Here is a 22,511-nt window from a genome sequence, read left to right as displayed (position 1 = left end):
TTTTATTGCCTTACCAATATGCATTGCATTTTATTTTATTTTACTTCATTTCCTTCTTATAGTAGGTTTTTGTGAGCTCTTAGGTTCTTCATAGCGCAGGACTTTATTGTATTACCTTATCTTTATAAATATATATATATATCACAACAGAGACGTCACATTTGGCAGATCTTTTATCAATCTATCATTCATTCATTTGCTCATTCATTCCTTCATACTCTTTTGGATTTATAGAACAGCTATTATGTTTTGTGAGCTAAGTATAATCTGTGCTATTATTCAGTTTGCTTTGAGATTGTGTTAACAAGATGGCTGGCTGCTTTTGTTATATTGTTTTCCCATGATTCATTTATATTTTCATATCTTTTTCCCAGGATGTCTTCTTTTAGTTACTTCTAAAAATAGCTTACTTTAATTTATCTTTTTTTGGACATTAGTTTCCATTTCTGTACTTTGTCCTGTTCTTTGTTTTCACTTTTTTTCCCAGTATTAAATTTCTTGTCCCCTTAGAAGCCCTCAACATGTTTTTTAGACTACCAAATTGTTTACCTCAGATGACCGAGATTCTAATTATTCTTGTTACTCAGTATGTTAGGAATTCTGATTTCTGATTTCTCTAGTTCTTTTTTCTTTTTTATTCTGCAATTCTGCATATTCTCTGTTATTTATATTTGTATTTAACCTTTTTGTGCTTAATACGTTCTTCTCTCATATATTTAGGTTGAAAGTATGAGGGATATTTATCAAGCCGTCAACCACAAATACGCTGGAATTCCGCAGCGTAATTGTGGCGAGCCTAATTCGACCCATTTATCAAAGCCTACAGACCGGCAAAAGTTGAAATTTGTGACGTAACATACGATCCGCTGGTCTCAATCTGACACAGATCGATGCTTACGTCATTACAGATGTTCCGAATACAAATTCGGCACTATCTGACAACTTTTGCAAGTTATCAAATTTCTAACAGGTACGCTCGCCACTATTCCAGTCCAGCGTACCTGGTTTTCAATCCGCCACCCTGGAGGCCGCGGATGCCTAAGGAATCAATGGGAGTCTGAAAGCAGCAAAAGCTTATGTTCGATGCTGCCAGATATCCCATTGATTTCTATGGTAGAAAACAAATTACGTTTACACCTAACACCCTAACATAAGCCCCGAGTCTAAACACCCCGACATCACTGCCACCTACATAATGTTATTAACCCCTATCCTGCCGCTCCTGAGACCGCCACAACTAATAAAATGTATTAACCCCTCTCCTGCCACTCCCGGACCCCGTCACAACTAAATAAATGTATTAACCCCTAAACCCCTGACTTCCCACATCACTACCACTTACTAAAACTATTAACCCCTAAACCGTCAGCCCCCCACATGGCCATAAACTAAATTAAGCTATTAACCCCTAAACCTAACAAACCACTAACTTTACATTAAATATTAACTCATCCCTATCTTATAATAATTAATAAATTTAAACTTACCTTTAGAATTAAAATAAACTATATTAGACTATTAATTAACCTACCATAACTATTATACTAAAATTACATTAAACTAACAATTAAATTAACTATATTACATATTTAAAAACCTAACCCTACTCAAGTTATTTAAATATACTATTAAAAATTACTAAGTTACAAAAAAATAACAACTAAGTTAAACAAAATAAAAAACACTAAGTTACACAAAATAAAAAACACTGTTGCACAAAATAAAAAATGAATTATCAAATATTTAAACTAATTACACCTAATCTAATAGCCCTATCAAAATAAAAAAGCCCCCCAAAATAAAAAACCCTAGCCTACACTAAACTACCAATGCCCCTTAAAAGAGCCTTTTGCGGGGCATTGCCCCAAAGATATCAGCTCTTTTACCTGTTAAAAAAAATACAAATACCCCCCAACAGTAAAACCCACCACCCACACAACCAACCCCCCAAAAATCTAAAAAAAACTAAGCTCCCCATTGCCCTGTAAAGGGCATTTGTATGGGCATTGTCCTTAAATGGGCATTCAGCTCTTTTAATGTCCAAAGTTCCTAACCTAAAATTAAAAACCACCCAATAAACCCTTAAAAAAAACTAACACTAACCCCCGAAGATCCACTTACAGTTTTCGAAGACTGGACATCCATCCTCATCCAAGCGGCAGAAGTCCTCATCGAAGCCGGCAGAAGTCTTCATCCAAGCGGGCCAAAGTCTTCATCCAAGCGGGCAGAAGTCTTCATCCAGACGGCGTCTTCTATCCTCATCCATCCAGTGCGGAGCATCTCCATCTTCAAGACATCCGGCATGGAGCATCCTCTTCTTACGACATCTCTTGAAGAATGAAGTTTCCTTTAAAAGATGGCATCTCTTGCATTCCAATTGGCTGATAGAATTCTATCAGCCAATCGGAATTAAAGGGGAAACAATTGTATTGGCTGTTGCAATCAGCCAATAGGATTGAGCTTTCATCCTATTGGCTGATCCAATCAGCCAATAGGATTGAGCTTGCATTCTATTGGCTGATTGGAATAGCCAATAGAATGCAATTTCAATCCTATCAGCCAATCGGAATGTAAGAGACGCCATCTTGGATGACGTCATTTAAAGGAAACTTCATTCTTCAAGAGACGTTGTAAGAATAGGATGCTCCGTGCCGGATGTCTCGAAGATGGAGCCGCTCCGCACTGGATGGATGAAGATAGAAGATGCCGTCTGGATGAAGACTTCTACCCACTTGGATGAAGACTTCGGCTGACTTCGCTGAGGACTTCTGATGCTTGGATGAGGATGGATGTCCGGTCTTCGAAAACTGTAAAGTGGATCTTCAGTGGTTAGTGTTAGGTTTTTTTAAGGGTTTATTGGGTGGGTTTTAATTTTAGGTTAGGGACTTTGGGCTGAAATAGATCTAAATGCCCTTTAAGGGCAATACCCATACAAATGCCATTTTCAGGGCAATGGGGAGCTTAGGTTTTTTAGATTTTTATTTTGGGGGGCTTTTTTATTTTGATAGGGCTATTAGATTAGGTGTAATTAGTTTAAATATTTGATCATTTATTTTTTATTTTGTGTAACTTAGTGTTTTTTATTTTGAGTAACTTACGCCTAGATTTAGAGTTCTGCGTTAGCCGTCAAAAGCAGGGTTAGGGGGTCCTAACGCTGGTTTTTACCGCCCGCTGGTATTTAGAGTCAGTCAGGAAAGGGTCTAACGCTCACTTTCCAGCCGCGACTTTTCCATACCGCAGATCCCCCTACGCCAATTGCGTATCCTATCTTTTCAATGGGATCTTTCTAACGCCGGTATTTAGAGTCTTGGCTGAAGTGAGCGTTAGAAATCTAACGACAAGACTCCAGCCGGAGGAAAAAGCCAGGAGTTAAGAGCTTTCTGGGCTAACGCCGGTTCATAAAGCTCTTAACTACTGTGTTCTAAAGTACACTAACACCCATAAACTACCTATGCACCCCTAAACCAAGGCCCCCCACATCGCCGCCACTCTATTAAATTTTTTTAACCCCTAATCTGCCGACCGTACACCACTGCAACCTACATTATCCCTATGTACCCCTAATCTGCTGCCCCTAACATTGCCGACCCCTACATAATATTTATTAACCCCTAATCTGCCCCCCCAACGTCGCCGCTACCTACCTACAATTATTAACCCCTAATCTGTCGACCGGACCTCACCGCTACTATAATAAATGTATTAACCCCTAAAGCTAAGTCTAACCCTAACACTAACACCCCCCTAAGTTAAATATAATTTTATTCTAACAAAATAAAATAATTCTTATTAAATAAATTATTCCTATTTAAAGCTAAATACTTACCTGTAAAATAAACCCTAATATAGCTACAATATAAATAATAATTATATTGTAGCTATTTTAGGATTTATATTTATTTTACAGGCAACTTTGTATTTATTTTAACCAGGTACAATAGCTATTAAATAGTTAATAACTATTTAATAGTTACCTAGTTAAAATAATTACAGAATTACCTGTAAAATAAATCCTAACCTAAGTTACAATTAACTACACTATCAATAAATAAATTAAATAAACTACCTACAATTATCTACAATTAAATCAACTAAACTAAATTACAAAAAACAAACAAACACTAAATTACAAAAACAAACAAACACTAAATTACAAAAAATAAAAAAGATTACAAGAATTTTAAACTAATTACACGTACTCTAGCCCCCTAAAAAAATAACAAAGCCCCCCAAAATAAAAAAATGCCCTACCCTATTCTAAAATAAAAATTGTAAAGCTCTTTTACCTTACCAGCCCTTAAAAGGGCCTTTTGCGGGGCATGCCCCAAAGAAAACAGCTCTTTTGCATTTAAATAAACATACAATACCCCCCCAAAATTACAACCCACCACCCACATACCCCTAATCTAACCCAAACACCCCTTAAAAAACCTTACACTAAGCCCCTGAAGATCTTCCTACCTTGACTTCACCACGCCGGGTATCACTGATCCATCCAGAAGAGGCTCTGAAGTCTTCCTCCTATCCGGCAAGAAGAGGTCCAGAAGAGGGTCCAAAGTCTTCCTCCTATCCAGCAAGAAGAGGACATCCGGACCGGCTAACATCTTCATCCAAGCGGCATCTTCTATCTTCTTCCATCCGGCGTGGAGCGGGACCATCTTGAAGCAGCCGACGCGGATCCACCCTCTTCTAACGACGTCCTAAGTCCGAATGAAGGTTCCTTTAAGGGACGTCATCCAAGATGGCGTCCCTCGAATTCCGATTGGCTGATAGGATTATATCAGCCAATCGGAATTAAGGTAGGAAAAATCTAATTGAATCAGCCAATCAGATTCAAGTTCAATCCGCCAATCAGATTTTTCCTACCTTAATTCCGATTGGCTGATAGAATCCTATCAGCCAATCGGAATTCGAGGGACGCCATCTTGGATGACGTCCCTTAAAGAAACCTTCATTCGGACTTAGGACGTCGTTAGAAGAGGATGGATCCGCGTCGGTATTTAGCTTTAAATAGGAATAATTTATTTAATAAGAATTATTTTATTTTGTTAGAATAAAATTATATTTAACTTAGGGGGGTGTTAGTGTTAGGGTTAGACTTAGCTTTAGGGGTTAATACATTTATTATAGTAGCGGTGAGGTCCGGTCGGCAGATTAGGGGTTAATAATTGTAGGTAGGTGGCAACGACGTTGGGGGCGGCAGATTAGGGGTTAATAAATCTAATATAGGGGTCGGCGGTGTTAGGGGCAGCAGATTAGGGGTACATAGGGATAACGTAGGTTGCGGCGGTGTACGGATCGGCAGATTAGGGGTTAAAAATAATATGCAGGGGTCAGCGATAGCGGGGGCGGCAGATTAGGGGTTAATAAGTGTAAGGTTAGGGGTGTTTAGACTCGGGGTGCATGTTAGGGTGTTAGGTGCAGACATAGGAAGTGTTTCCCTATAGGAAACAATGGGGCTGCATTAGGAGCTGAACGCTGCTTTTTTGCAGGTGTTAGGTTTTTTTTCAGCTCAAACTGCCCCATTGTTTCCTATGGGGGAATCGTGCACGAGCACGTTTTGGAAGCTGGCCGTGTCCGTAAGCACTGCTGGTATTTAGAGTTGCAGTGGCGGTAAATATGCCTTTACGCTCCCTTTTTGGAGCCTAACGCAGCCCTTCAGACAACTCTAAATACCAGCGTTGTTTAAAAGGTGTGGGGGGAAAAAAGCACGCGTAGCTAACGCACCCCTTTGGCCGCAGAACTTTAAATCTAGCCGTTAATGTTTTTTATTTTGTCTAACTTAGTTCTTTTTTTTTTTTGTAACTATCATCTAGATTACAAGTTTTGCGTTAGAGGCTGTGCGGTGCTAATGAGCAGTTTTCCCTCACTGCTCACTTACTGTACCTGCAGCGCTGGTATTTCGAATTTTCAGAAACCCGTCGTTAAAAGACAAGAAGTGAGCGTTGAGCAACATTTTGCTCATTACCGCATTCCAATACCAGCGCTGCTTAAGTCAGCGGTGAGCTGATCGTACGTGCTTGTGCACGATTTCCCCATAGGAATCAACGGGGAAACCGGCTGAAAAAAAGTCTAACACCTGCAAAAAAACAGCGTAAAACTCATTAACGCGCCCCATTGATTCCTATGAGGAAATAAAAGTTATGTTTACACCTAACACCCTAACATGAACCCAGAGTCTAAACACCCCTAATCTTACACTTATTAACCCCTAATATGGCGCCCCCAACATCGCCGACACCTGTATTATATTATTAACCCCTAATCTGCCGCTCCGGACACCGCCGCCACCTACATTATATGTATTAACCCCTAATCTGCTGCCCCCAACATTGGCGCCACCTACATTATATTTAATAACAGTAAATTGTATCCAATAATTTTTCAGAGGTTTATATCAGTGTAAATATCATATAAAAATGAATATAAATGTTTCCCTGGTGAAAGCAACTCCAAACAGGAATCTCACAATAGCGGAAATCACCAGGTCATAACTCAATATAATATATTCCAAGTAGCATGTAGCATGTAACAGAGGACAGACACCACGGCTGACGCGTTTCCTTCCTCACGGGCAGTTCATTAGAGCTAAGGATTCAGTGTTTCTAACAGCTGTTAAATCAGGGGTAAGCAATCACATTGACCTATCACAGTAAAAATAACACTCAGGTAAATTAACCATTAGGTTGCTTAACCCCAAGACCAACATATACAGTTTCTTATCTTATTAATGTAACAAAATTCAAGAAAGCCACTCAATTAAAAAAGACACAAACATTAAAAGTTCAAATGAAATTGAAATAGAAATTAAATTATAAGGGAAACCACAGAAAAAAATTGCAACAATGTAATTATCTGAGTTGAAAACGCTTATTGCAAAATGTAGCTATTTTAGTATAAAAGTTAAATGCAATTAATAGACAAAATAAGCTCTTGCAAAAAACAATTCAAAGCTTTACAAATCTCAGATAAAGCAGAGTACTATATACCATTGAAATAACTTGTAATGTAGTAAAAAGTCACTACTTCTTATATATAAACACAGGACGGTTATGGACCAGTATAGTGTCACTGTTCATAGATCGGAAAAACACACTATACCGAATCTCATATAACTCTGGGGCAAACAAGACAAAAATATCAAATAAACATAATGCACTAAATATTAACAGCTAACCACTGTCAATATATAATTTGATATCACTAATCTTGTTCATCCCTAGAGGAGAGCCAGTTTTGAGAGTGTAGATCCAATAAATGTCTCTCTTGCTGAGAGCTTGATATCTATCTCCACCCCTAGCACCTGTATATATATACTGCCTACTATATCTAGTAATAAAATTTAGACCTTTGTGTTCTACATTCTTTCTATAAGTATTATGAGCCTTATCTTTAAGTAGTGTGTCCCTATCAAAGCCTGACACTAGGGTGGAAAAACGATTTAATTCACGCTGGTCATAGCTTCTGTCTATGAGACGTAAAGTTAAATCATTAGCATGTTTCCAATAATCATTCACATTGGTACGATTATGTCTCAACCTGATATACTGGCCCTTAGTTATACCTTTCTTGAGATGATTTGGGTGTAAAGAGTCGGCTCTTAATATGGTATTGCCAGAAATTTCTTTTCTAAATACTTCAGTGACTATTGCCTGGTCAGTATGATTTAATAGAACATCCAAATAAGGTATATTGTTTGTAGAGGCACTAAAAGTGAAACTAAGGTTAACGGCATTGTCATTTAAATAATTGACAAAAGTGATCAGTTCACTATCAGTGCCCCCCCCCACACAATGAGAATATCATCTATATATCTAGTATATAGTTTGATGTCATTCTTAAAGCTATTCTCATCTCCAAAGATTTTCGAAATTTCAAAATCAGCAAGAAATAAATTAGCGTACGAGGGGACAAATTTTGCCCCATCGCTGTCCCTCTGAGCTGCATGAAAAATTCTCCATTGAAAATAAAATAATTATGATTTAACAAAAATGTGATGGCCTGTAAAATAAATTCCACAAGTTTAGTATCATATCCTGGATATCTCTCCAACATTCTTTTGACAGAACTGATCCCTAACTCATGCGGGATACACGAGTACAGTGATACTGCATCAATAGTAGCAAAACTATAACCTTCTTTCCACTGAAAATTTTGCACAAGTCTAAGTAAATGTTTGGTATTCCTAAGAAAACCAGGTAAGGACTGAACAATAGGCTGAAGCTGTGCATCAACCCATTCTCCCAACCTCTCCCCCAGGGAACCAATAGCTGAAATAATTAAATATATTTAATAACCCCTAATCTGCCACCCCCAATGTCGCTGCCACCTACCTTCACTTATTAACCCCTAATCTACCGCACCCAATGTCAGCACGGAGCTGCTCCATCTTCAAGACATCCGACGCAGAGCATCCTCTTCTTCTGACGAGGATTGTTCCAATCAGCCAATAGAATGTGAGCTCAATCCTATTGACTGATTGGATCAGCTAATAGGATTGAACTTCAATCTTATTGGCTGATTGCATCAGCCAATAGGATTTTTTCTACCTTAATTCCGATTGGCTGATAGAATCGGAATATCAGGGACGCCATCTTGGATGACGTCACTTAAAGGTACCTTCATTATGTTTTAGTTGTTGGAAGAAAAGGATGCTCCGCGTCGGATGTCTTGAAGATGGAGCCGCTCCGCGCCGGATGGATGAAGATAGAAGATGCCGTCTGGATGAAGACTTCTGCCCGTCTGGAGGACCACTTCTGTCCGGCTTGGATGAAGACTTCTGCTCGTCTGGAGGACCACTTAACCCAGCTTGGATGAAGACGTCTCCCGGGTTGGTTGTGTAGGTGGGTGGTTTTACTGTTGGGGGGGTTTGTATTTTTTTTTTTTTACAGGTAAAAGAGCTGATTACTTTGGGGCAATGCCCCGCAAAAGGCCCTTTTAAGGCTATTGGTAGTTTAGTTTAGACTAAGGTTTTTTCTATTTTGGGGGGCTTTTTTATTTTAATAGGGCTATTAGATTAGGTGTAATTAGTTAAAATTTCTGTAATTTGTTTATTATTTACTGTAATTTAGTGTTTGTCATTTTTTGTACTTTAACTAATTTCATTTAATTTATTTAATTGTATTTAATTTAGTTAAATTACAGTGGGGCAAAAAAGTATTTAGTCAGCCACCAATTGTGCAAGTTCTCCCACTTAAGAAGATGAGAGAGGCCTGTAATTTTCATCATAGGTATACCTCAATTATGAGAGACAAAATGGGGAAACAAATCCAGACAATCACATTGTCTGATTTGGAAAGAATGTATTTGCAAATTATCTCAATACTTTGTTATATATCCTTTGTTGGCAATGACAGAGGTCAAACGTTTTCTGTAAGTCTTCACAAGGTTGTCACACACTGTTGCTGGTATGTTGGCCCATTCCTGCATGCAGATCTCCTCTAGAGCAGTGATGTTTTGTTGCTGTCGCTGGGCAACACAGACTTTCAACTCCCTCCAAAGGATTTTCTATGGGGTTGAGATCTGGAGACTGGTTAGGCCACTCCAGGACCTTGAAATGCTTCTTACGAAGCCACTCCTTCGTTGCCCGGGTGGTGTATTTGGGATGATTATCATGCTGAAAGACCCAGCCACATTTCATCTTCAATGCCCTTGCTGATGGAAGGAGGTTTGCACTCAAAATCTCACAATACATGGCCCCATTCATTCTTTCATGTACACGGATCAGTCATCATGTTCCCTTTGCAGAGAAACAGCCCCAAAGCATGATGTTGTCATCCCTTTACCTTTCAGTAGGTATGGTGTTCTTTGGTTGCAACTCAGCATTCTCTCTCCTCCAAACACGACGAGTTGTATTTCTACCAAACAGTTCTACTTTGGTTTCATCTGACAATATGACATTCTCCCAATCTGCTTCTGGATCATCCAAATGCTCTCTAGCATACTTCAGATGGGCCCGGACATGTACTGGTTTAAGCAGGGGGACACGTCTGGCACTGCAGGATCTGAGTCACTGGCGGCGTAGTGTGTTACTGATGGTAGCCTTTGTTACGTTGGTCCCAGCTCTCTGCAGGTCATTCAATAGGTCCCCTCGTGTGGTTCTGGGATGTTTGCTCACCGTTCTTGTGATCATTTTGACCCCACGGGTGAGATCTTGCGTGGAGCCCCAGATCGAGGGAGATTATCAGTGGTCTTGTATGTCTTCCATTTTCTAATTATTGCTCCCACACAGTTGATTTCTTCACATCAAGCTGCTTGCCTATTGCAGATTCAGTCTTCCAAGCCTGGCGCAAGTCTACAATTTTGTTTCTGGTGTCCTTCGACAGCTCTTTGGTCTTCACCATTGTGGAGTTTGGAGTGTGACTGCTCTTAAAGAAGAAGATACAGGTCTGTGAGAGCCAGAAATCTTGCTTGTTTGTAGGTGACCAAATACTTATTTCCACCATAATATGCAAATAAATTCTTTCCAAATCACACAATGTGATTGTCTGGATTTGTTTCCACATTTTGTCTCTCATAGTTGAGGTATACCTATGATGAAAATTACAGGCCTCTCTCATCTTCTTAAGTGGGAGAACTTGCACAATTGGTGGCTGACTTTTTTGCCCCACTGTATTTAATTATAGTGTAGTATTAGGTGTTAGTGTAACTTAGGTTACATTTTATTTTACAGATACTTTTGTATTTATTTTAGCTAGGTAGTTATTAAATAGTTAATAACTATTTAATAACTATTCTACCTAGTTAAAATAAATACAGACTGTAAAATAAAAATAAACCCTAAGCTAGCTACAATGTAACTATTAGTTATATTGTAGCTAGCTTAGGGTTTATTTTATAGGTAAGTATTTAGTTTTAAATAGGAATAATTTAGTTAATGATAGTAATATTTATTTAGATTTATTTTAATTATATTTAAGTTAGTGGGTGTTAGGTTTAGGGGTTAATAACTTTAATATAGTGGCGGCGACATTGGGGGCAGCAGATTAGGGGTTAATAAATGTAGGTAGGGGGCGGCGATGTTAAGGATGGCAGATTAGGGGTTAATAATATTTAACTAATGTTTGCGAGGCGGGAGTGCGGCGGTTTAGGGGTTAATATGTTTATTATAGTGGAGGTGACGTTGGGGGCGGCAGGTTAGGGGTTAATAAGTGTAGGTAGGTTGTGGCGACATTGGGGGCGGCAGATTAGGGGTTAATAAATAGTATGTAGGTGTCGGCGATGTTGGGGGCAGCAGATTAGGGGTTAATACATATAATGTAGGTGACGGCGGTGTCCAGAGCGGCAGATTAGGGGTTAAAATTTTTATTATAGTGTTTGCTATGTGGGAGGACCTTGGTTTAGGGGTTAATAGGTAGTTTATGGGTGTTAGTGTACTTTTTAGCACTTTAGTTATAAGTTTTATGTTACAGCGTTGTACCATAAAACTGTTAACTACTGATTTTTAAATGCGTTAGGACTCTTGACAGGGTAGGGTGTACCGCTCACTTTTTGGCCTGCCAGGGCAGACTCGTAATACCGGCGCTATGGAAGTCCCATAGAAAAAAGACTTTACGAAGTTTACGTAAGTCGTTTTGCGGTAAGGCCAGATAAAAATAATATGTATAAAATATAAAGCAGAAAAATAAATATAAAACTAATATAAATGTAAATATAAATATAATAATAATAAGCATACAAATATAAACATAAACATATGCTGTATACATATTATTTTTATGCTTTACATTTATATTTATTTTTATGCTTATGATTTTTATGTTTATGTTCACTTCCAGTGCTGGCCACTATATCTTTTTTTTGGGGGGTTGGTTGCTCGTCCATGTCCTTGAACATTTGATTGGCTTGCATATACCTCGCCCCTGTTTGGGGGCCGTAGTATTGTTGATATGGTTGCTATGACAACCACCTGCCGGCAGCAATCAACTTAAGGTATTTACAGCTTATCAAGTACTATTATTCTATCCCTGGGGTTTTTTCATTGTTTTTTCATTGTTTTCTTTGATTTGCAAACCAGTTCTGTGCAATGTCCTGCATGACTTCTGCTCTATGGTGCTTTCATGCATATGTGTGATTTGGTTTTCAGGGCCACCACTAGGAGTTTTGGGGCCCCTGACTTAACCATTGATCAGGCCCCCCCATTGACATGTGCAATTTTTGACCAAGTGACTAAAACGTATATGCACTTTATTCTTAAGTGTCTATTTAAACTTGGAAATGTTGTAAAGGTAGTAACATACAAACACAGACACACTCATACACTGAAACACACACACACTCACACATAAGGATTCACATATAGACACTCTAGCAGACACGCAAAGAAACACACTCAGACACAGACACCCAAACAGACACTCAGCACTTGTTTACATTGACCTGACAAGTAATGAGGTAGACTAAAGTTTTGTAAAAAAAAAAAAAAGGAGGTTTAGAAAACAAAATATGGAGATCTGATTATATTTTTGTAAAGGAAGATGCCAACTAAATGATGAAAACAGCATACAGTGGGTGAAAGGAAGGGCCCCGAACTGCCTAAACAATAATTTATAGGTTAAATGATGGATTGGTGACTTCCGGAAAGGTCTCATTAGTCTCAAAGTCTGCAGAAAGATATGAATAATCAATAGTAAGGGCAAAATGTCCTAAAAAGGAACAGACAATGGACACACACACACACACAAACTCAAACTTGCACATACACCCAAGGAAACACCGACAGAGACAGCCTCAGAAAATACACAAAGACAAACACACACAGACACTCACAGAAAACACACACAGAGAGACAACCCCATAAAACACAGAAAGACATACATACACACACCCTCATTGAGACATCCACAGAAAACACACAAATACATATACACACCCTCACAGAGACACCCACAGAAAACACACACCCTCACAGAGACATCCACAGAAAACACAGACATACATACATACACACACACACACACCCTCACCGAGACATCCAGAGAAAACACAGACATACACACCCACCCTCACAGAGGCATCCAGAGAAAATACACAAAGACAAACATACACATACCCTCACAGAGACACCCATAGTAAAAGCTCAAAGACATATGCACACACCCTCACAGTCATCCAAAGAAAATGCACAAAGACATACACACCCACCCTCACAGAGAGACCCACAGAAAAAAAATACATACACACTCATAGACACAAAAACCAAAGCACAAAGACATAAAGACAGACACCCACAGAAACACTCACAGGAGGAAACATGTATGCACCTTGCATCCCCTAAATCAACATTGTGTGACATGCATGATAAAAAAAATGCAGCAATTAAGAGATCACTTTTTAAAGAATCATATTTGTAAATGTGGAAACAAAAATAATTCTGTGAATTCAAAATTGTACATTAATGATCTGGGTAGATGGCTAGATGAAGAAAAGTACTTTTAAAAGGTTGACACATGTTTGTTTGTTTTTTCCCCATTTTCCCCAACCAAGAGCACCACTTCAAATATAGTGTACAAATGTTCCCATCTGTCAGCTGTACTTATGGATTTTGAAAATGCTGTACTCTATATGGTTTTGGCGGAACCATAAGCTGTGGTAATCATACCATTAGATCTGGTTAAATGCAGGATTTAGGCTTGTTGGTATGTATTTCAAAATTAAGTCAGCTGTAGTATAAACTGAGCAGTTTTAAGTTAACCTGTCTCATTTCAAACACTGAGCAATCTTAGTCTGAGAGTATAACATTTTATGCAGATGTAAAAATCTTAGATACAATGCCTCCTTGCATCTGGAAAGTCCTTGCATAAAGGGGCAGTAAACTGGAATGTAATATATATATGTATATCTGCCAAAAGGGCACCTACCATTTGTGTATTGAGGAGGAAACATTTTTGCATGGTTTTAAATATAGAATTTCTACAGCCCTGTCAAATAATCATAAATACACTGCTGCTAAAAAAATTGTGTTTTTATAGACCCCTGTCCCCACCATACAACTACTACCACACTGAAGTTACAATCCAAAATTGCACAAAGAAATAAAAAAACATTTGCTAAGTAAGTTCTACCCCCTCTGCAAATGAAAGTGATCAGCCGTCTGACTCAGGCACACACTGTACAAACAAAGTGCCAAGTCTGTCTCACACTGTGCATAGTGGTTTAGTGCACACTCAGAAATCCTTTTATCCTAGAAATTTTATTTCTGACATTATGATGAAAAAGATGGCTGGGTCGAGGAAAACGTGCATTGGATAATTAGCAGAACTAGCTAACGTTTAAATAAGCTGAAGGAGAGTCCTACAAGTGGTGTTACAGAGGCACAGAAAGAAACTGACTAATACCCACAGTGTGAAAGCATTGGTGAGGTAATAGTCTGGCATTTGGGTTGTATACACAATTCCCTCTGCTTGCAACTAGCCTGCTATATTGCCATATTGTTTTTAAATATTTTTAAATCAGTATTATATCCACAAGAAAGGGACTTTTTCTCAAACTGGGAGAATAATTTTACCAAATGCTGTTAACACTATACAGCTATGTACTGTATATATATATACTGTATATGTACTATATATATATATATATATATATATATATATATATATATATATATATTTATATATATATATTTATATATATATATATATATATATATATATATATATATATACAATACAAATTTTTGCACAGAAAATTAGCACATCTAGTCAAGTTCCCCTCTTGCGTTTTCCAATCCCCAGTAAAATTCCACATACATTGCTTCCAATGGACAAGAGGATTCTGGGTAAGATACGCAAATTAGATATGCAAAATCTCAGTTTTTTTGCTTCAAATACTGTTTTAACACAGTGATCCCTTAACATGACTTTTGCAGCAACACAGAAGTCACTCACTTCTTTTAGAACTCAAACAAATGGACAACAACTATACCCATTTACGATCTCTAATCAAACTTCAGCCTCAAGAATGTGGGAAATTGGAACCTAATATGGTGGCTGTTAGAGAGCAAGGCAAGCTACGCAGTAATCCTTAATAAGTTTGTGAGACGGAGCCCGTTCAAAATTGCTCGGCATGTACGAAATTAATGCATGTGAAGCAGCAGGAAGCTGAGTGTGACCCTGGGGGCTTTGAAATACCTCATCCCACAGTTAATCAGCCTTGGCTAGTGAGCACAGCGGAGGTGACACCACTTCTGGATCCGGCAGATGCGACCGCCCGCCCGCAACATAGGATGGACCGATGCTGTAATCCGGAGCTGAACTATGCATGCTAACTCTCACTAGTGAGTACCGGAAGCCTACCTAAGATGACATCAAGCCCTCACACTTCTCCGCTCCTTGTTCCAGGTGGATGGGGTACAGATGCGCATTTATACCTGCTGGTATTGTTTCCTACATAACCCCGACCACCATCCTTTCTGTTAAAGCCCTGTATCTGTGGCCAAGCGTTTAGGGTTTGGATAATACAGCCATTGTTCCCACATTTGCGCCACTCGGACAGGACTGTGTAGATTGTATATACCCTATTTACGCCTCCCAATAATGACTTTTTAGTCTGAAATGTATGGGTTTGGGGGCACTAATAGACTCGCATAGTTGGTGTGTGGTAAAGCCCAGTACACAGGACATTAGAAAGCTCACCAGCTCTTCCTTGAAATATACGTTTCTTATATCTTTTGTTTAGTATTGTCCCCTAGGCTGCTGCCTATTTGATTGGTGCTTATACAGCTAAGCTTTAGAACTGGCTAATTACAATGGCTTTCATCCTAAGTTTAATTTATATGTACAACATTGTTTGACTAGCTCTTGTTTATTTCTAGAGAGCACTATATTCCTAAAGTGGTCAGAGGTGGAATTCCAATTGAGAGGAGGATTACCCTTTTCAGCCCCTTTCTTAAGCTGTTAGTAACAAACCAACCCACCACAGTTTAACTACATGATACCCCATAGCATGGGAAAACTACTTGAGGACCTGAATAGTCAGACAGTACTAAATGCATGTTCTCCAGAGATGGAAAGCCCTAATTATCACAATCCTAAATGGGAGACCCTATTGCTTACTCCACCATAGAACTTTAGGATTATACTTTCTCACTACTGAAGCCATAACCACCACTCCCATCTTATAATGAGATTGACAATTTAGCTGGGAAAGAATCAGTCAGAACTCCACTACAAAGCTGTTGTCCCAAGAGAGGTCTTCAAACAGATAATTCCATTAGGAATCAGTGTAACACCTACCATCTAGTCAAAATATTCATATTTATCTGTTAATTTACCATGGCCTTTAGACAGTTTTGGAGGTTTATAGAATAAAAAATACTAACTTTATAAATTATACTATGTGGCCAAAGAGCGGTCCCTATGTAACTACCATTAGTTATGATTCTAGCGATTCAGTTGGTCCAAAAGTGACCAGTTCAGTTGTTACCACATAATCATATTATGTATAAAAATGAGATATCATAATATATACATATATGCTATTATTGAAGTTATATGTAGAGAGATTATAACCAGAGCAGTAAACGTATTTAAGATGCATTTGTTTTTGTTACTGTGAGCAATCTTCTAAAGTTACAATTGTGCTTGAACTATATTTTTTATGTGATTCATTTTGCTATGTTACATTATAACTCTGTGCTCATGTATACTATTCTTGTACAAGTGTTTAGAAAGCTAGCTGCTAACAACTTCTACATGTTCAGGATATGCTTAAGTACTATATGGTATCCTAATCTAGGCTGTACTATTGTAAACTCACTGTATGCAATATGTGCATTGTTTTCACTTCTTTTCTTGTTTCTCATTGGACATGTACTATTGTTTGTATCTTACAAATATCTCAATAATTTTTTTTTTTAAAAAAACCAAAAACCTAACACTACGAAAAAAATAAAAAAAATCTAAATTGCAACTCAAAAAAAGAAATCCCACGAAAAATTAAAAAAATCTAAGTTTATCAAAAATAATAAACACTAAAATCACGAAAAATAAAAAACACTAAGATTACAAAAAATAAATAAAAGAAATGATCAAAAATAAAAACAATTACACCTAATCTAATAGCCCTATATAAAAAGCCCCCCTAAAATAAAAACATCCCCTAGCCTACAATAACCTACCAATAGCCCTTTAAATGGCCTTTTGTAGGGCATTGCCCTAAAGAAATCAGCTCTTTTACTTGTAAAAAATACAAAGTCCCCCCCAACAGTAAAACCCACCACCCAACCAACCCCCAAAATAAAAAACCTAACTCTAAAAAAAACGAAGCTACCCATTGCCCCTAAAGGGGCATTTGTAAGGGCATTGCCCTTAAAAGGGTATTTAGCTCTTTTTCACTGCCCTTAAAGGGCATTTAGCTCTTTTACAAATTGCTCAAACCCTAAACTAAAAAAAAAAAAACTAATTTTTTTTAAAAAAGAACCTAATACTAACCCCAGAAGATCTAATCACAGTTTCTGAAGTCCGGAAATCCAGGCGGCGAGAAATTTTCATCCAGGCGGCGAGGTCTTCATCCAGGCGGTGAGGTCTTCATCCATGCCGGGGGCATCTTCTATCTTCATCCCGGTGGCGCGGAGCGGAGCTATCCTGGATCCCATCCTGCACGGAGCATTCTATTCATACGGTTGCTGCTGTACACTGAAGTTTAATGCAAGGTAACCGTTTCAAAATGGCGTCCCTTGCATTCCTATTGGCTGATTTGATTCTTCAAATTGAAATCAGCCAATAGGATGAGAGCTTCTGAAATCCTATTGGCTGTTCAAAACAGCCAATAGGATGAGAGCTACTGAAATCCTATTCGTTGTTTGAGTGCGGGATTGACATTGCGTTACAGGCTACAATGCTTGGGGTATAGCTATACCAACACGACTCCCAGTAGTGCATTACTGCTTTTACGCTGAAATTGCCATTTTTTCAGTGTTTAAAGCAGCAATGCAAAATTCGTAATCTAGGTGATAGAAAATAATGTACATTTTATTATTTTATTAAATATATATATATATATATATATATATATATATATATATATACTGTATTTATAATACTGGTCATATAGGAATAGATACATAGGTATAGGTATATACAGATAAATATATATATATATATATATATATATATTTGTACAGTATATGTGTGTGTGTATTTAATAATAAATAGAACATATTCTGCTAACTTTGGATTATAAAATATTAATATTTTTTGTCGCATTTAATACTCTTGAATATACATGGTTGGGTTAGCACGCAAGTATGGGTGTTAGTTTTTTTTTCGCCATCCATTGACTTCTATAGAAGATAATGCTGTTGCGATCATTTTTTGTGTACATCGGGTTTACGCTTGCGCAAAAACATTTTACTTTCAAATTGTAGTTCGAGTGCATCCCAACACATGCAAAAAGCCTCCATCTAGCAAGTTAACACATGATAAGGAGCACTTATTTGCACTAAACTTGTAATCTAACCCTGAATGCTTAAATTAGAATACTATAAAATTAATATTATAGCTTAAATTCAACATCGAAGGTTATTTTAAAACGTGCAAAGATTTTTTTATACCAAACTCCCTTCATTTATAAAATTTTAGTAATTACATAAGCATGCTAGAATTCTAATAATTAAACTTTTTTTAAATTCTTTTTAAGGTGTTAAATTCTAAAATTTTATAAATTGTAAACTTTGCAATACCTGATATAAAAATAGTGATGTCATGTGACATGTAATATATAATGTAATTGATAATTTAGGAGATGTCAAGTGGGGAATTAAAACTAATGGAATATATGCTAGAATTGATGAGTTCATGCATGAAGTTATTGATAATGTAATAAAAAACAATCACTAAAAGTGTGATGTATTATTTTCAGAATCTCTTGGCCTTTGCAAGTCTGTCTGTGAGCTTGAACTCTGGAATCAATGTATGTTTTTTTCTTATGAATTTCCTGGCTTTATCAAACAATATACATGTGATTCATTGGGCATAGTGCATCTGAACACAAACTATTGTTATCTGAAGGTTTGGGTGGCCGTAACAAATTCCTGGTTTCAAATTTGAAACTTTTCCATTCTATTCAAGAGTTGTTTTCTGTGTTTTGCCAGTAGAATTCTATCCATGAGAAAATATTTTCATATTGGTTTTTCATCCATGTACATCTCTATTTTATCTATCTAATCAATTCTATATGTGAAGATATTTATTAAGCTCTTTTTTGTATGGATTTACAATTACTTTATACAAAATTATATCCACCAATACTGTGACAGACTAAATTAGGTAGTGATATCCCAATCCCTCAGCAAAAACCTTTTCTTGCAGATGCTCACCTACATTTTTTACTTTTTTATTTCAACAGCCTTGGCCTCTTAAAATCACATTCAACCCTATTCCAAATGACATTGCATGTCTTTTTCCATTATTAAATATTTGCACATGATCAGATCTCATGTAAATAAAAATCCCTGACTAAAAATACAGTTTAAATGAGTCTTTAAAATGTGCAACTTGTACATAACTTAAATAACTTAAATATCATCATTAAATAACTTAAATATCATCATCAGAACACCCATTTATTATTATTATAATTATAATAAAGTATTTGGATATCTGAAAAATGTTAATTATTAAATTACATACAATTATATGAAATAATTACTTAAACACATGTCTTAAATTGATATTATTAGTTAAGTGGAAAGCCTGGATTCAGTCTCATTAGGCTGTCTTTATCATTATTTAATCAATTAGTCATGGTTTGCTTTGGCTTCTTTGCTTCTATGAAGGTCTTTGAAATACACAGTTCAAACCCACCACTGGAAAGCTTGTGAAATACTATAGTTTTCTTATTTTTAATAGGGATGGGCGAATGTTTTGCAACATTCGAAAAATGAAACAAATTTTAACACATTTGTTCGTTCATTTTGAATTTTGAATGTTTGTACAACATTCTAACATTCGTTTCATGTATTCAAATTATGCAATATTCAAATTCAAAAAATTCTAATTTATATATTTGTAATAGTATTTCTAATGTTTTTTTTAAATGTAACATTCGAATTATGCAATATTCAATATAGAAACATTTGAATTGATATATTTGTATCTATTATTTATCAAATTACTAAATTCCCTACCACATGAACTATTGTTTCATTCGATATTTCGAATGTGGACATTTGATCTAATTATGAACATTCAAATTTGAAAGTGACATTCGAAAACTGTAAATAGTATTCGATTATAGAATTTTTGAGAATATTAGTTCTTATCAATATTCGATTATGTAAATCGAATTTCTACAATAACATTTGTTCTAACATTCGAATTAGAATATAAACACATTCGCCCATCCCTAATATTTAACTAGTTTTTCTTGCAACACTGAAATACATAACATGGGTGTTTTTACTTATTCAAACTGTGGGAACTACAAAGGATTAGAAAGTCTTAGAAAACAAGACCAAAACAATTGAACATGCATATCATATTTTTTCCACAGCTTCCAATGTATTGGAACAGGGATTTTGTGTTTCATGGTACCAAACCACACATTAATAATAAATAGAAATACAAATATGTTATTTTTAACAGTGGTTTTATTTTTTAGTTCTATATTTCTACTTAATTTTAGAAGCAAAATTACAACAATAATATACAATTTAGAACTCACACAAACACACACATATATATACACACAAACACAAAACAGAGGGTATTGGCACACATCCACTTGCAAATAAAAAAAAAATGCAAATACTGCAAACATTACCTATCCTATATAATAAAAGGATACAAGGTGTGTGCAAGCTGCGAATAGGCTAAAACCAGAAAAGCCGACCTCCTAACTGCACTCCTCACCACATGTGCAATCAGAATAAGGAAGATCCAAAGAACTACAAAAGGGGAGGTTGCTCCAAAGGGCTATCTGGCAATTATTGTATAATAAAGATATAAATAACGTATAAAAATAAAGTATATAAATAAATAAAGCAAATAGCTATAGATGTGTATTTCAAAAATAAACAGTTTAATAACACTTTTAACCCCTTAATGACAGAGGATGTACCAGGTACGTCATAGAAAAAACTTCCCTTAATGACAGTTGACGTACCTGGTACGTCCTCTGTTGTCTGAAGTGCTGGAAGCGATCTTGATTGCTTCCAGCTGCTTACAAGGTCTTGTAGTAATGCCTCAATATTGGCGCCCACTCAAAAAAAAAAAAAAAAAAGATCGATCTAGATGCAGTGGCATCTTTGTTCTTTAATAAGGGATCTGGGAGGGGGAGGGTTGAATATTATTTAGGGGGGCCAGCTACACTACAGCAAACATATATTTTATTTTAAAAAAGTAAAAAAAAACTATTTTGGGGGGCAAATTGGGTACTGGCAGACAGCTGCCAGTACCCAAGATGGCGGCATATAGACAGAGGGGGAGGGTTAGAAAGATGTAAGAGGGGATCAGGGAGGTTGTGGGGTAAGGGGGGATCTATCACTGCAGACTTTATGCCAAAAAATAAAAAAAATTAAAAAAAATATTTTTATTTCAGTACTGGCAGACTTTCTGCCAGTACTTAAGATTGCGGTGACAATTGTGAGGTGGGGAGGGAAGAGAGCTGTTTGAGGGGGGTCAGGGGGGGATCAGGGGGTGGGATGTGTCAGGTGGGAGGCTGATCTCTACACTAAAGCTAAAAATGAACCCCACAAGCTACCTAATTAACCCCTTAACTGCTGGGCATATTACAAGTGTGGTGCGCAGCAGTATTTAACGGCCTTATTATTACCAAAAAGCAACACCAAAGCCATATATGTCTGCTATTTCTGAACAAAGGGGATGCCAGAGAAGCATTTACAACCATTTGTGCCATAATTACACAAGCTGTTTGTAAATAATTTCAGTGAGAAACCTAAAATTGTGAAAAATTTAAGTTTTTTTTTTTATTTGATCGTATTTGGCGGTGAAATGGTGGCATGAAATATACCAAAATGGGCCTATATCAATAATTTGGGTTGTCTACTACACTACACTAAAGCTAAAATTAAACCTAAAAGCTCCCTACAAGCTCCCTAATTAACCCCTTCACGGCTGGGCATAATACACGTGTGGTGTGCAGCGGCATTTAGCGGCCTTCTAATTACCAAAAAGCAACGCCAAATCCATATAGGTCTGCTATTTCTGAACAAAGGGGATCCCAGAGAAGTATTTACAACCATTTATGCCATAATTGCACAAGTTGTTTGTAAATAAATTCAGCGAGAAACCTAAAGTTAGTGAAAAAAATTGTGAAAAAGTCAACAATTTTTTTTATTTGATCGCATTTGGCGGTGAAATGGTGGCATGAAATATACCAAAATGGGTCTAGATCAATGCTTTGGGATGTCTTCTAAATATAAATATATACATGTCAAGGGATATTCAGGGATTCCTGAAAGATATCAGTGTTCCAATGTAACTAGCGCTAATTTTGAAAAAAAGTGGTTTGGAAATAGCAAAGTGCTACTTGTATTTATGGCCCTATAA

Source organism: Bombina bombina, chromosome 4 (assembly GCF_027579735.1).
Source record: "Bombina bombina isolate aBomBom1 chromosome 4, aBomBom1.pri, whole genome shotgun sequence".
Taxonomy (NCBI): domain Eukaryota; kingdom Metazoa; phylum Chordata; class Amphibia; order Anura; family Bombinatoridae; genus Bombina; species Bombina bombina.
The sequence above is the reverse complement of the archived record's forward strand: the minus strand, read 5'-3'. Positions refer to the sequence as shown.